The 15,237-nt window shown below is 42.7% G+C and overlaps 1 protein-coding gene across 6 annotated transcripts in view; it reads left to right on the forward strand.

Moving 5' to 3' along the window:
* The window catches only part of LOC140194593 (zeta-sarcoglycan), a 971,547-nt gene that overhangs the window by 203,846 nt on the left and 752,464 nt on the right, over positions 1 to 15,237 (forward strand). The gene's annotated exons all lie outside the window — the stretch shown is intronic.

Below are 15,237 nucleotides of genomic sequence, written 5' to 3' on the forward strand. Positions count from 1 at the left end.
CATAAAATCAGTCAGCTGCATGGATTTTTAATTTGAGAATCCTAGTAGCAACATCAATTGCATATCAGCAACACTAATAGTTATCAGGCCTGCAGAGACAAATGCCTCCCAGTCTCCACCCAACTAACAGAAGTCACCTGCCATGCGTTTCCAACTCATCAACTGTTGCCTATTTAAACTCAGCTCTCATGCAGAGTCCTTTGATGGGCTGAGGTAGTACTGAGTGGTGAGTTGGCTTGACTGGAAGCTGGCTGTGTTTTGCTTGATGTGTGAATGTGGTTTGGAACCTGTTGAGAGAAAGAGAGTGGGGAAGGAATGGAAATTGCTGGGAGGGGGTTGTGTGGGTCTGGTAATGGCAGACAAGATAAGAGGTGGGGTTGAGGGAAAGAAAGTGGAGAAGGAGAGGGATAGAGACTTGGGACCAGAGGTTGGTAGCTGGGGAGAGGTGGATTATTGTGAAGGGAGAAATAAAGGGAATGAGGAGGTAGTGAGGGGTTGGATGAATAAAAACCAAGACAAAGGGAATAAAAGAATAAGAAATGATAGTGGAGAAAGCTCTGAAAGTGAGGAAGATGAACATGCTCAGAGAGGAGGTGTTGTCATAATTAGGTTTAATGAGAAGGCTCAGGGATATATGAAGAAAATTAACCTGTTTGTGCTAACAACAACTCCGACAAATAAGGTAGGGGAAATAGTATTTGCAAAAGTCCTTAATGATGACAACTTATTGGTAAGATGTGCGAATGAGGAACAACTTGAGAAAGCACCCAAGCTAAAAGAGATAGGAAAATGCAAGGTGGAATACACTGGGAGGCTGGGAGTACAAAACAGTGGTTGTAAAGGAGTGATCACGGGGGTACCAATGAGTATAAATATGGAGGAGATAAAGAGGAATATCAAAGGAGGGAAAGTAATGAATGTTCAAAGACTGAAAACAACAAAGGAGGGAGTGAAAAAGGAAAGTGAATCAGTATTGATTGAATTTGAAGAAGAAAGAGTGCCAAGGAAGGTGTTCCTGGGTTTCATGAGTTACCCAGTAAGGGTGTATGTGCCAAAGCCACTGAGGTGCTATAATTGTCAAAGGTTTGGACACGTGGCTAAAAACTGTAAAAGGCAGAGGAGATGTGCTAGATGTGGGAGTGATCATGAATATGGAAAGTGCGGAACAGGAGTTCAACCAAAATGCTGCAATTGTGGAGGAGCTCATAATATTGCATATAGTGGGTGTGAGGTTGTCAGACGGGAGACTAAAATTCAAGAAATAAGAGTGAAAAGAAAGATCACTTATGCAGAAGCTGTAAGAATGTCAAGAGAACAGAATAATGCTCCTAATGAACAGGGAGCAATAGGGATATGAGAGATGCAACAAAGAACAAATGACAGGATTTATGTAGACAAAAAGGCTCTAGTAACATTCATTGCAGGAGTGATTAATACTACGGCTGAGGTAAAGTCAAAAAGTGACAAAATTCAGCTGGTGGTAAAAGCAGCAGAAAACCATTTAGGGTTAGTAGGACTGATATGGGAGGAAGTGAGGAACCTCAGTAATCAGTCAAGCCAGGAAGTGTCATGTGTTGGTTAATACTAATTATGGTGATTCTTTTACAATGGAATGCAAGGAGCTTACTGGCCAATAGCCAGGAATTCAAGCACTTTATTAAAGAAATGGTTGTAAAACCAAATGTAGTGTGTATTCAGGAAACTTGTTTAAAACCAACTTTAGACTTTGTGGTATATGGGTATACAATGATAAGGAAAGATAGAAATCTAGGGGGAGGAGGGGGTTGTGCTATGTTAATCAAGCAGGGTATACCATATAGGGTACTAGAAAAAGGAGATGATCAGGAATACATAGTGGTGGAAGTGTGGGAGAGAGGGGAGGGAGTGGTTATAATTAACTACTACCATCCATGTAAAAGGTTGGATTTGGACAGCCTATTAAGATACAAGGACAAAATGGACATAAAGTAGTGTGGTGTGCAGATTTCAATGCTCATAGCACAATATTGGGGGGATCAGATTACAGATCCAAATGGAAAGGTAATTGAAGATTTGATGGAAGAAAGGGATTTGGTGTGTATGAATGATGGTAGCGGCACAAGGATAGATATAACAACAGGAACTGAGTCAGTATTAGATATTACGTTAGTGTCTAATACCTTGGCTGGCATTAGTAACTGGGGAGTTTGGACTGCTTCAACAGTAGGCAGTGATCACTACCCAGTTTTGTGTTCAGTGGGTGAAAGAGTTGAAGTAAGACCAGGTGGCGGAACCCCAAAGTGGGTGTTTGAAAAAGCTGATTGGGGTAAGTTCCAGAAGTTGAGTGAAAAAGGGTTGACAAAGATTGATATTTCTGGAAATGTAGATGAATTAAACAGTCAGGTGACTTCAGCAATTATCATGGCAGCAGAAGGATCTATACCTAGGAGTGAAAATAGGATGAATAGAAAACTGGTACCATGGTGGACAGAGGAATGTTGTCAGGCTGTAAAAAACAGAAATAGAGCATTCAGGCTCGTTAAAAGAACACATAATATGCAGCATTTGGTTCAATATAAGAAAGCACAGGCAGTGGTGAGAAGAACTATATGTCAAGCTAAAAGGGCAAGTTGGAGAAGTTTTTGTGACAAGGTAGGAAAAACAACACCTGTGGGAGAGATATGGGGAATGATTAAGAGGATGGGAGGAGATAGAAGGTAATGGGAATATCCAGTAATGATATCTGAGGAGGAAACTGCAGTCTCCAGTAGGGATAAGGCTGAGGTCATGGCCAAGTCATTTGTACTGATACACAGTTCAGAAAATTTGTCTGAAGAAGGGAGAAGAAGAAGGGAAAGAATAATGAGCCAACACCCGGGTGTGTTAAGCAGTAGGGAAGGAACAGATGATATAATTGATGATCCATTTACATTAGCAGAAATGGTGAGAGCAGAAAAGAGATCGAGACCAACCTCCCCAGGGAAAGATCTGATATGCTCTGTGATGCTAAAAAATCTAGGAGAAGGAGCACTCTTGAAGTTGCTGCATTTTTATAAGAGTGTGGGAGGAGGGAAGATTACCAAGTGCATGGAAAGAAGCAGTAGTAATTCCAATAAGGAAGCCTGGCAAGGATCTGTCAAAACCCACTAGCTACAGACCAATTGCATTAACATCAAGTATATTAAGATAATGGAAAGGATGATAACAGAAAGGTTATCATATGAGCTTGAGAAAAGGGGAATGCTGGCAAGTTATCAGAGTGGTTTTAGAAAGGGAAGGAATTCCATGGACTCAGTGATTATGTTAGAGACTGAAATAAGGAAGGCCCAGGCAAATAGAGAGTCAGTAGTGGCAGTGTTCTTTGACATTGAAAAAGCCTATGATATGATGTGGAAGGAAGGATTATTAATTAAACTGCACAAGATGGGGGTTGGTGGGAGAGTTTAATTGGATTAAAGATTTTTTGTTTGGTAGAAAAATTCAAGTTCGGATTGGATCAGAATTATCAAAACAGTACATAGTGGAAAATGGCACACCTCAAGGTAGTGTGATTAGCCCGTTACTTTTCATGATTATGATCAATGATGTCTTCACAAAGGTACCAGTGGATATAGGTAGGTCACTGTTTGCGGATGATGGGGCCTTGTGGAAAAGAGGCAGGAACATGGACCATATAATCGGGAAACTACAAGAAGCAATTGATGAAGTGGTGGAGTGGGGTTATGATTGGGGATGTAGATTTTCAGTTGACAAAACTCAAACTGTATTTTTTTTTAACCAGGAAAAGGGTTGAGGTAGGGAAGAAGTTAAGGATGTGTGGGGTTGAATTAGAAAGGGTTGCATCATTTAAATTTCTGGGAGTTATATTTGATTCATGATTAACATGGGCAGACCATATCAGGAAAGTTGAGGAGAAATGTAAAAAAGTAATAAATGTGATGAGATGTTTGACTGGTAGGGAATGGGGAGCAAGTTGTTCAGCTTTGAAGAGAATGTATGTGGCTTTAGTAAGATCTGTATTGGATTATGGAAATATAGTATATGGATCAGCAGCTAGGTCTCTTATAAAGAAACTGGATGTGATTCAGGCTCAGGCCTTGAGAGTGTGCAGTGGGGCTTTTAAAACGTCACCAGTGTCAGCCCTACAGGTAGAAATGGGAATAATGCCTTTGGAACTAAGAAGGATGCAACTGATGGTAAACTACTGGGCTAACTTGCAGGGGCACAATGATTCTCACCCTACTAAAGGAGTGTTGCAGGAGTGCTGGGAAAATGGGAGGTTTCAGAGGGATACCCTTAGTCGGGTAGGGAATGATATTGCGAAAGAATGTGAAGTATTTGATCTGAGGATAAGTCCTTCAGTAGTTTATCCGGTTGTAGCTCCATGGAAGCTTGTATGGCCTGACATAGACTGGCATTTGTTAGAGGTAAAAAGGAAAGAAAGATATAAAACAGATTTGGTAAATGCATTTAACTGTCATGTGATGGAAAAGTATAGTGATTATACTCACATCTATACGGATGGTGCGAAGGAACCTGAAACAGGAGTGACAGGGTTTGGGGTGGTAATACCAGCAAAAGAAATTGGAATCAGCAGAAGAACATCTAATAAGTTAGGGGTGTTTACAGTGGAGATGCTGGCAGTGTTTGTTGCGTTGCAATGGGTGCAGAAAGCCAGACAAGCCAAAGCATTGATATGTTCAGATTCATCCTCCCTCCGTTCTAGCAAGTTTAAGGTCTTTTCACACAAACAGTTGGCAAGATGTACTTTATGAAGTCCTTCAGTTAGCTACAAGAATTGCAAATCAGGGGGGTCAGGTAAAACTTCTATAGGTTCCAGCACATGTAGGGGTGAAGAGGAATGAGAGGATGGATGAGTTGGCAAAGAGGGCATTAAAGAAAGAAAATGTGGAAATGCACATTAGTATCAGTAAAGCAGAGGTTAAGTGTGTAATCTGGGGAAAAAGTCAACCGAATGTGGCAAGAAAGATGGGACAGGGAGGGGAAAGGGAGGCATTTATATCAAATACAAAAGAGTGTTGCAGTTACTAGGGTAGGTAATGGAAACGGAAGAGAGGAAATTGTGTGGACTAGGTTAAGGCTGGGGCATTGTGCATTAAACAAAACATTGAAAATGATAGGGAAACACCAGACAGGATTGTGTGAGGAATGTCAGGAAGAAGAGTCAGTAGAACATGTAGTTTTGTGTTGCAGGAAGTATGGGATACAGAGAGAGATGATGAGAAATAAATTAAGGGAGTTGGGGATGCAGGAATTCACATTAAAAGGGTTGCTGGGCATGGGTGAGAGAGCGCAAGTCCAGGTATTTTTAGCGTTATTAAGGGGTACAGGGTTTTTTTTTATAGAATATGACAAATAAACAGGAATAGGATACTAGGATGGTCAAAGATGGGAGGGTGAAGTGTGTGTGTGTGAGATTGGGTGAAGGGATTTAGAATGTATGTCTAGTGCACATTCTGGAGCAGAGGGTGGCGGTAATGCACCATTAAGCTGGATGCCAACCACTGTAAAACAAGATACAGAGAGAGAGAGTCCTTTGATGTTTAAATCAGAAGTGAGAGGAAGGCTATATGATTTTTCTTCTAAGTACTTTCACTTGGATAGTCTATACAGGTAAGGTATATTTGATCTTCTATGAGAAAAAGAATGGGATCCCACAAGGCAGTATTTCTAGCCCTTTATTGTTTAATATCATGATTAATGATGTTTTCTATGAGAAAGGTATTGAGGTGGGTAAATCACTTTTTTGCAGATGATGGAGCTTTATGGATTTGAGACAGAAATTTAAATTTAACTGTATATAGGATGCAATTAGCGCTGAGCAAGGTTGAACAACAGGCAAACAACTGGGGTCTTAAGCTTTCAGTAGCCAAAACACAAGTGTTTAACAAAGGGAAACAAGAGGAATTCTGCAGATGCTGGAAATTCAAGCAACACACATCAAGGTTGCTGGTGAGCACGGCAGCTTTGATCTGTGTTGTTTAACAAAGGGGATCAATAGACCTGCACATGATTTGAAATTGTATGGTCAAAGCTCTCGAAAAAGTGACAGCAGTAAGATTTCTTGACATGTGGTTAGATAATAAGCTGGCATTGAAGCACCATATCAGTAAAATATCAGTAAAATATTTGATAAATGACTACTATGAAAGCCATTCAGATTTTCCAACAGTCTAGTCATTTTCCCAACCTTCATTAATACGATCCTTTGAGACTTGCCACACAGATATTTGCTTGTCTACTTCAATGACATCCTCATCTTCTCCAAGGACCCCCAAGATCACATCTCTTACATCTGTTCAGTCCTTCAGTGTCTTCTGGAGAACCAGCTGCACAGCAAGTTGGGGAAATACCAGTTCTGAACCCCAGTCATTTCCTTCCTTTCACTCCAAGGCATAACTGTGGATCTAGAAGAAAAAGCGCATGATTGTTGAATGTCACCAACAACAGTGCTTCTTGGCCGCCTACACCTTCTTCTGCTATTTCATTAGGAGCTACAGCCAAATCACTGCTCCTCTCATCTCCCTCACCAAATCACCTATCTTGTGGATAATCTGGTACGCTGCTGCGGACCACACTTCCAAGGAACTCGAGACACACCACCACCGCTTCCATTCTCCACCATAGGGTCTCCTCTGGACTTGAGGTAGAGGTGGATGCATCTGAAGTGGGCACCAGGGACATCCTTTCCCAGCGAGGACTGGATGGGAAGGCACATCCACCTCGTATTAAAAGGGCCTTGGAGAAATAGGGGTATTGTCTAATGGGAAACACCAAGCCCTTTCTGATCCAGACTGATCATCAGAACCTCGTGTCCATTCAACAGGGCTACCAACTCAACCCACGTCAGGCTCGCTAGGCCCTCTTTGAGCAATTCATGTTCATTTCCTATTAACATGGCTCTAAAAGCACTATGGCGGATGTCCTAACGTGACAGTTTAACCCAGCTGAAACGGACATCAGCCCGTCATTCCAGCCTTGCAGGTTCTCTCCTTGATCATCTGGGATCTTGAGAACCTGATTCGCCAGGCCCTACAGAATGAAGCTCCTCCGGCTGACACACTTGACAAATGCATGTACGCGCTTGTTCTGAGGCACTCCAGTGCGTCCACTCCTTGTGCCTCTCCACCAGGCGCATGGCCCACTCTGGAATTTCTACAACAGCGGTCCTGGTGGCCCACCATGATTGCTGCCTGCCCTGAATGTGTTCAATCCAATTCCTCCAACCAGTGATCCTCTGTGCTACCTCAGTACCCATGGTCCCACATCACTGTGGATTTCCTCACTGATTTACCCACTTATCGATGGGGGGCCACAGTGATCGTGACAGTAGTGGACCCACTTCCTTTCGGCCCACTTCACTACTCTTCTCAAACTTGTGTCAGCTTGTGAGACAGCAGATCTGGTTCTCCAACATGGAAAAGTGTGTGTGGAACCGAAGGAGATAGCAGAGGTACTTAATGAATACTTTGCTTCAGTATTCACTACAGAAAAGGATTTTGGCGATTGTGTGGATGACTTACAGTGGATTGAAAAGCTTAAGCATGTAGATATTAAGAAAAAGGATGTGCTGGAGCTTTTGGAGAGCATCAAGTTGGGTAAGTCACCGGGACTGGGCGAGATGTACCCCAGGCTACTGTGGGAGGCAAGGGAGGAGATTGCTGAGCCTCTGGCAATGATCTTTGAATCATCAATGGGGATGGGAGAGGTTCCGGAGGATTGATGGGTTGCAGATGTTGTTCCCTTACTCAAGAAAGGGAGTAGAGGTAGCCCAGGAAATTATAGACCAGTGAGTCTTACTTCAGTGGTTGGTATGTTGATGGAAAAGATCCTGAGAAGCAGGATCTATGAGAGACATAATATGATTAGGAATAGTCAACATGGCTTTGTGAAAGGCAGGTCGTGCCCTACGAGCCTGATTGAATTTTTTGACGATGTGACTCAACACATGGATGAAGGTAGAGCAGTAGGTGTAGTTTATATGGATTTTAGCAAGGCATTTGATAAGGTACCCCATGAAAGGCTTATTGAGAAAGTAAGGAGGCATGGGATCCAAGGGGACATTGCTTTGTGGATCCAGAACTGGCATGCCCACAGAAGGCAAAGAGTGGTTGTAGATGGGTCATATTCTGCATGGAGGTTGATGACTAGTGGTGTGCCTCAGGGATCTGTTCCAGGACCCCCACTCTTCGGGATTTTTATAAACGACTTGGATGAGGAAGTGGAGGGATGGGTTAGTAAATTTGCTGATGACACAAATGCTGGGAGTGTTGTGGATAGCGTGGAAGGCTGTCAGAGGTTATAGTGGGACATTGATAGGATGCAAAACTGGGCTGAGAAGTGGCAGATGGAGTTTAAACCAGCTAAGTGTGAGGTAGTTCATTTTGGTAGGTCAGATATGATGGCAGAATATATTACTAATGTTAAGACTTTTGGCAGTGTGGAGGATTGGGGATCTTGGGGCCCGAGTCCATAGGACGCTCAAAGCTGCTGTGCAGGTTGACTCTGTGGTTAAGAAGGCATATGGTGCATTGGCCTTCAATCGTGGGATTGAGTTTTGGAGCCGAGAAGTAATGTTATATCTATTTAGGACTCTGTTCAGACCCCACTTGGAGAACTGTGCTCAGTTCTGGTCACCTCACTACAGGAAGGATGTGGAAACTGTAGAAAGGGTGCAGAGGAGATTTACAAGGATGTTACCCAGATTGGGGAGCATGCCTTACGTGAATAGGTTGAGTGAACTTGGCCTTTTCTCCTTGGAGAGACAGGATGAGAGGTGACCTGATCGGGGTGTACAAGATGTAGAAAGGCATTGATTGTGTGGATAGTCCGAGGCTTTTTCCCAGGGCTGAAATGGCTAACACGAGAGGGCACAGTTTTAAGGTGCTTGGAAGTGGGCACAGAGTAGATGTCATGGGTATGTTTTTTTACACAGAGTGGTGAGTGTGTGGAATGGACTGCCGGGGACAGTGGTGGATGTGAATACAATAGGGTCTTTTAATAGACTCCTGGATAAGTACATGGAGCTTAAAAATAGAGGGCTATGGGTAACCCTAGGTAAGGACATGTTCAGCACAGCTTTGTGGGCCGAAGGGCCTGTATTGTGCTGTAGGTTTTCTATCTTTCTATGTTTTTCATTTCCACAGTTTCGCTCGGGATGCTGTGCCAGACCAGGACCCACAATGTATCTCCCACTTCTGGTGATCTTTTTGCTCCATCCTTTGCACCTCACTGAGTTTGTCCTCTGGCTATTGTCCACAGACTAAAGGACAGAGCCAATTGCACTTCGCACTTCTAATCCTTCCACATGGAAAAAGTACCTGCTCTGGGCTGAACTGTCCGAGAATCTACACACCACTTCTACTACAGGTATCTCACCCTTTGAAATGCTTCATGGCTACCAGCCCTGTTGTTCCCCATGAAGGAGGTCCTGTCCGTTGGAGCCCTGGATCACTGATGCCAGAATACTTAGAAGAGGACATGGAGTCCATCCTATTTGCCATCTGCACCTACTACCACCAGAGTAACTGCAGTTGGCACCCAGCCAGACTGTTCCAGACTGGGGAATATGTCTGACTATCCAACCGCGATCTGCCCCTATGCACCAACTCCCACTCTCGCCCCTGTTCAATGGTCTTTTAAGATTACCTGTTGCATCAATCGAGTTATTTAGCATCTCCTGCTGCACCCATCCTTCAGGATCACACCCACCTTTCACATGTCCTGCCTCAAGCCCATTGTTCGTGGACAGCTTAATCCGCCTGAGCCTCAAGAATGTGGAAGATTGTTCGGTGTACAGTGTTGACCAGTTGATAGATTTAAATAGTTGTAGATGGGGTGTGCAGTAGCTTGTTGACTGGGAAGGATACAACCCAGAGCAGAGGTCTTGGGTATCAACCAGTTTCATCTTGGATCCATTGCTCTTCACAACATTCCACTGGACCCATCCAGTTCATGCTTGGTCTTCGGGTTCAGGCAGGCTCCTCCCAGTCACCATCCAGATAACAGCAGTCTCCTGCCACTTCTAACTCATCACCTGCAGCCAATTTAAGCCCAACTTTCTTCCACTATCCTTTATTCACCGACTGAACCAGCCAGCCTTATCCAGTTCCTCCGAGCCTTCAGTTACCTTGTTGACTTGTTGTGTTAGGTCTCTTGCTTTGTGGCCTCTCGTGGCTTATTTTGCAGTTTATATGTAAAATATCATTGAGTACTAAATTGTCTCTGTTCTGTTTTGGGTTAAGCCTCCTTTACATTTCCTAACAATGATAATATTTGTAATTGTTCACCCAAAAATTTATTTGCACCCACCTCTTCAAATTGTCACTACCTAGATATTGAAGTTCACTATTTTACACATGCTAAACAATAGTTGAAAATGGAGAGAACATGTTTGATCACATACGTACATACTCTGATGCATTCATATCTTGCCATGAATGGTTGGACACGAGGGTGTGTAATAGTACGAGTGCAGTTTGTTGAAAGCAGTGTCACAGGTTGACAGGGTGGTGAAAAGGGCATTTAGCACACTGGTCTTCATTAGTTAAGGCACTGAGTGCAAGATGGTGGACATTATGTTGCAATTGTATAAGTCATTACTGAGGTTGCCCCTTAGAGTACTGTTTTGGTCATCCTGTTACAGGAATGATGGGGCTAAACTGGTAGAAGTGCAGAAAAGGCACTTTCAGCCTAATAAGCCTGCACTGCCCAAATACACCCATGTGATCATCTTGCAAGATAGCGGTGCACAGAGACGCAGTGGCTTCTGCAGCTCCCAATAATGGTGCTAGTTTTAAATTCTTAGTGTTTCAAAGTTGCTAGACTGGGATTTCAGTATACTAAACCTCTGTGAATACAACACCGATGAACTCTTAGACATTACTTTTAATCCATCACCAGCAGATTTAGTTGCAGTGCTCAATGGACTAGTGATTCTACAGACACCAGATGTGGCCATAGCAACCTGGTTGGGTGGCTCACGTGCAGACACAGGTGGGGCAAGCGGAAGCAGAAAAATATCTGTGAAGGTTCTCAGTCACCCAGGTCATTGTATATCAAGCAGTAGTAAATCAAAATGGCTTCCAGACAACACAGCAAGTCCAGTTACCTTGATTTACTACTGCTTGATATAAGAAGCAGGAAAGTGGCAAGAGAACGAAGGCACTAGTCAGGCTGAAAACTAACTTGACCAGGCTGGCGATACTATTACTCTTCCAGGCTCTTGTCCGTGAGCTAGAGAATAAAATGGGCTCACTAAGATTGAGAATTAACACACAGAAAGAGATGAGAAACTGCTGCATTCTGGTTTTCATTAAAATAAGGCTAAGCAACAACAGGCCCGACTTGCAGTTTCAACTCTGCACAGATAGAAACTCCCTATCATGGAAATTTAGAGGAGATGGAATCTGCATGTACATTAATAAAGGCTGGTGTACGAATTCATCTGCAGTTAGCAGTCACTGTTCCGGAGCAATAGAACATCTTACAATTAAGTGTCAGCCACATTATCTGCTCGGAGTTCACTGTTGTACTCTTCACTGCTGTGTACATTTCCCCTGAGTGTGAACACCAAGAAGTTTACAGTATCATCAGGTTACTACAAAATAAGCATCTGGACAGTGATTGCTTAATTGCAGACCACTTCATCATGTTTCCCTACAGGGTATTTCCCCCAAATTCCACCAATACAACACCATGGTCACAAGGGGAACAAGCAGTCTGGATCATGTTTCTATATACAAATGAGGAAATTGCAATGCAATTTCACATCCTTATCTTGGCATATTGTTAATTGCAGCAGACCAACCACTACTGACAATAGAGAATCCAGTCAAGAGGATCATAACTGTATGGCCTAATGAGGCAATCTCTATGCTTTGGGACTGTTTTGTCCTGACTGACTGGTAGGTGTTCAAGGAGGCTGTCACAAATGGGGAAGACACACCATGAGTAAAATGTCTCATCTGTCACTGGCTACATCAGTATGTGTATCAATGATGTTGGTATTTCACAAACTGTCATCTCACGGCTCAACCAGAAGACCTGGCTGAATGCAGAGGTGCACTTCCCACTAAAAGCCTGGAACGGTGCCACTCACTCACCAATATGCTGACTGACAGAACCACTCTACTACAGATGCCATAATGTCTGTCAGGCACCTGGAAAGCAAGGACGCTTGTGTTTTGTAACTCCAGAAACTAATTAAAGGAAAAAATACAGCAGCCAGGGAATGCATTATCTAGTTGGCGTTTTCCTTAGTGAAAAGCACATGTGAGGTAATGTTGTAATGATGTATGCCATTCATTGTACTGTACTTGCAAACTGTATAATACATAATGAATTATGTAAACAAAGTGTTTAATCAAACAATATATTTACAATATTCCCCAAATACTACTGAAATACTAAATGTACTACAAATTGTGTCAGAATGCTGTTTTGGGATTTCAGTTTGGCATTCAACACTAATGGCCCACAGAACTTGGAGAACAAACTCCTGTTCCTTGGTCTGCCTACACCATTGTGCGACTCCGTCTTGGACTTCCTAACAAACAGACCTCAGACAGAGTACACAACTGCTCCTTATTCCCCATCTTCCCCATCTTCCTCAAGTAGGGTACTTCCACCCCCCCCATCCCCCACCCCCAGGACTGTGTGCTGAGCCCATTGCTGTACACTCTGCTCACACAAGACTGCGTGACCAAACACTTGAACACATTGTCAAGTTTGCCAATGACACAGCAGAAGTGGGGTTCATCACTGACAATGATCAGACAATCTACACAAAGGAGCTGGAAGCCCGGTGCCAGGCAACTAAACTCTGTCAGTATTAACAAGACAAAGGAGATGGTTACCAACTTCAGGAAAATTTGTGCCACTCATGCCCTTCTTTCCATTGGCAGCACAGTTGTGGAAACTGTGGGGACTTTCAAACTCCTGGATGTGCACACCTAGCACAACCTCTCATAGTCCCAGAATACATCCTACACAATCAGGAATGCTCACCAATGCCTCTATTTTGAGGAGGCTGTAGAGAGCTGGACTGTGCACATCTATGCTCACGTCATTCTACAAATGCATGCAATAGACACATTTTACATGCTGCGTCGCTACGTGGTATGGAAACTGCAGTGCATTAGACAGGAAGGCTCTACAATGGGTAGTCAAAACTGTCTAACATAGCACCAACACCGGTCTACCCACCATCTAGAACATGTATACAGAAAGGTGCTTGAAGGGGACCAGTAACATCATGAAGGATCCCACCCACACTGCTCATGAAGCAAACATTAAACAGTTCACCATTTGGACACTGAGCACTTGTTGGGGTGGTGTTGTGTATGAGGGCGGGGCGGGGCGGGGCGAGGAAGGTTGTGCCTGCAATCTCCAGTGAGCTTTGGAGCTCCCCAATAATGTGTCATTATCAACTGAGTAGTCCTTTAAATGACAAAATTAGAATTCAATGAGTTCTGTTCCCTGTTTCCTTGGCAATTGCCTAAAAACAATTGTGTCTGATCTTAAAGCTCCATTACTGTCAAAACTCGATTGTACAATTTTTTTTATCATTATTCGCTGTGTGACTGAAACTGGGAAAGCATCGGATGTGATCGCTGAATTTCAACTGGAACTGAAAGTCAAATTGTAGTTAGTATGATGACATCCAGGAATGATTACCAATGTGAATTTCTTATAGCACTGAAAAAAGGGAGTGCTATTCCATTCCTTAATCTCCATCAATCTAAGACCTAAACAATTAATTATAAGAGAGAATGCATGGTTCTTTACGAATTCTTAAGTTCCTAAGCATTCTTGATTCTTCAATTAGTCATTCTTAACACTTCAGTGCTTGATTGCTTATGAAATAATTGGGTGAAAATCAGAGAGTTGAGTAGGGAGTTGGGATTGTGGCTGATTTTCCCACTATTTGAAGGGCTAGGTCAGTGTTAATAAAAGTTCAGCAAAGTAGGCTTCTTCAAATATAATTATTTTGTTTACTGTCTAGGAGACAACCTAACCCCCCCCCCCAAAAAAAAAGTCCTCAGAACTTGATCTTGCAATCCCTCAAATGGAATTCCTTTACTGGAACATGAAACACGTGCCAATGGACATTCCCACTGAGGCCATTCAGTTGGTCAACTTTTAATAACTGGGAACTACTTCCTTTAACATCCAGTGTTCTATGAATGCTCTTCCATATTCTGACGTATGGAAGCTAATCAACCCCTAAATGCCACATCCTGATCTTGTAATCGGAAGATAACATGAGCTCAAAACTCAGTTGGGTGAGTGACTTCTCTCACTGATCCAATTTATGAATATCAAATGCTCAAAATATAATCTGAATAAAAACACATCACACTAAACCTGCATTCATTGAGACTGCTTACTCTGCCTACTGCCCACTTACAGTACTGAAACTTCTGTTACTAAATATCCTTCAAAAGTTCCTCTTCAAAGTTAACATGAGCTGTAACAGATAGCTCCCAGGCTATGTTCCCTCTAAGCTGTTCACGTGTGTGAGTGCACACACGTTTATCAACCAGCGCACAAGGGAAATTAATGTGCGCACAAAAGGTTAGTTACCTAAAATGTAGTAATTAATAATTATACTTATTGAAAATAACCTTTCAGCTAAATGTTTCTGTTAACCAGTTAGTCGGTTTTTCAAATACCACAATGCACGTCACTAATTTACGTCACCTCACCTTTCCTGTTCCTGTTTGTACAGCTTCAACACGGTGGCAGCCATCTTTGGCAGACAGTGTTCATATCGTAAAGTTTACAAAGATCTGTTTCAAATCCTGTAGATAGTTTGCTAAGTTTTTATTGGAAAAAAATATTGATTCACTATGTCGAATTCAAAAGAAGCGAAGCGCATGAAGCGCAAAATAACTGCAAATTTGTTTAAAGTTGAATGGCTTAATAAAATAGTAGAAACTGCAACACCGAAAGCTCATGAAGTCATGAATGTTCAGCTACGAGAAATATTTATGTATGATTCAGAAACCGGAGTTATCTGTTTGTATTGCTGTGATGCAAAAGTTGCTGGAGAATTTGCTAGTGGAAACAAATGGGATGATATTTGGAAACTTGACTTTTTGAAGCGTCATTTGGCAAGTAAGTCGCATTTGGACGGCGTACAAAAGCTCAGGCAACAGAACCCGTCATTACCCGTTACAGTAGTGCCACGTATGATACGGTTGAGTGCAGATGAGCAAGAACGAAAATGATCTA

This window comes from Mobula birostris, chromosome 3, assembly GCF_030028105.1.
Source record: "Mobula birostris isolate sMobBir1 chromosome 3, sMobBir1.hap1, whole genome shotgun sequence".
NCBI classification, from domain to species: Eukaryota; Metazoa; Chordata; class Chondrichthyes; order Myliobatiformes; family Myliobatidae; genus Mobula; species Mobula birostris.